Source organism: Triticum aestivum, chromosome 4A, assembly GCF_018294505.1.
Source record: "Triticum aestivum cultivar Chinese Spring chromosome 4A, IWGSC CS RefSeq v2.1, whole genome shotgun sequence".
NCBI classification, from domain to species: domain Eukaryota; kingdom Viridiplantae; phylum Streptophyta; class Magnoliopsida; order Poales; family Poaceae; genus Triticum; species Triticum aestivum.
The window spans coordinates 689,447,409-689,449,185 of NC_057803.1; the positions used below are offsets into that span (position 1 = coordinate 689,447,409).

The following is a 1,777-nucleotide window of genomic DNA, read 5'->3' on the forward strand; positions in this document are numbered from 1 at the left end:
TGGTTATAAACTCACTGTAATTAAGCTTCCACAGCGTTATTAACACATAATACAACAACACAGATCATCAATCTTCTATACTATTGGCAGGCACTCTCTATGTAGGATCTTGTGTTGAGATGTGTAGCTGAATTGTTTCATTTCGCTGAGAATTACATTTCCAAGCATTTCCGTTCAGAGCTGTGCTATCTATGTGCAAGCTTCACTGTTTCGACACCATTTAGTACCATATGGTTCTCAATTTAACATTTGATTTTACTAATAGGTTATTCTACATAGCAGTTGGGTTGAGGAGATGATGATTCCATGTGATGATTCTGATACATTTCATGTTTCAAAATCGAGCTTTTTAAAACTAATTCTCAACCTTCCAGATCTTCAACTGCTTGTGCAACCTATGAACAGTTTATTGTTGTGATTCTTTGCTTCAAGTTATTATTTTGGTAAAACATGCAGCAACACCTGAGGTTGGTTTGGGACGCGGGTGCACAAGAGGGTGATCGACCTCCTCAGCTCGCCAGACATCGTCAAGCAGATCACATGGAGCCAGGCGTCGAGGTCGAATTGAGCACTACCAACCATTCGTTATGCTTCCCCATCGTCTTTGATCTTTTTGCAGGACATTTTTGAAACTTTGTATTATGAGAAGTGGGTTTTGTATGACTAGGTTTCTCACATCGTGATTCTGAGACCACATATTTCTTCAATTTTCGTTGCTCTGGTGTTTGTGCTGGATTGGATCTTCATACAGGGCTCACTATTGATTTATTGTCAGATTTGGTAGCGTTTTCAGAGAGCACATAACATCTTCCAATGTTGTCCCTATTAGTTGTGTTTGTGCTTGTGTGCATAGGTCGTTTCCTTTGTTTCGTGATAGTATGGAAATGGAAATTTTGTTGTGTGCAAACTGAGGTCACTCAAAACACAACTATATCACTGATTACACAAATTCTGTATTTGCATCCGCAAATTCTGCCGGTTCCTTCGCACTTACTAGACAGTCTCGCACGCAGTTTCATCTTTTACGGGTCTATTGTCTGAAATCCTTCTTCCGGATGCATGTCCAACACCGGATGTAGAAGGATCGGAATAGGTGGTTTTGTCCTCTCGTCCATTGCCATGGGAGGTGACCTGTTGTTTTCTGCTGCGCGCATTTCTTTTGGCGAAGCAAAAATTCCATCCCGGGATGAGCTTCCTGACCTTACACTTGGGCCACCACCTGCTGGGCTCTCAAGTTCCTCGCTCCATGGGCTGCCATACAAGGCCTCTAGTAAGTTTTGTGGCTTGCTCTTCTGATTTGGTGGTTGTCCAAGTCCACCATGTGAGCTAGCCAACCCTCCCTACAGGTAAGCTCATGCTGCTGCACCCAGGGCTAGGCACATCCCCCACACGTGGGTCGAGCCCTCCCGTTGCATTGCTTCTTGCTGGGCAGACCGTTCCTCCAGCCGCCTCACAATATGGCGTATTGCTGCTGCTCTGTAGGGCAACACAAGCCGCTTGTTTGTCGGACATCACGTTATCTGTACTACTTCCTTCTTGATGGACTTCTAGCTCCCCGTACGCTTGAGTAGCATCCGCGTCCGCCTTTGCATCAGCATCCACAACAGTTGCACTTGTATATGTTGTTTCTTCATGGACTTCCGATGCCACGTACGCCTTCATTTTCTCTAGCTGCATGGCACAAAGACGGCTTCACCATGGCCGACCGCACACAATGAGCGTTGCCTCCGCTCCAGCAAAGATAGCGCTTATGTCCGTACCATTGACATAAACTTCG

General features: G+C 45.2%; 1 non-coding gene across 1 annotated transcript; it reads left to right on the forward strand.

Moving 5' to 3' along the window:
• Nucleotides 1-289: 289 nt before the first annotated feature.
• LOC123088870 (small nucleolar RNA SNORD36) lies at nt 290-365 on the forward strand. The gene has a single exon (XR_006442136.1). It is a non-coding gene; the product is annotated as a small nucleolar RNA SNORD36 (small nucleolar RNA).
• The last annotated feature ends 1,412 nt before the right edge of the window (nt 366-1,777 follow it).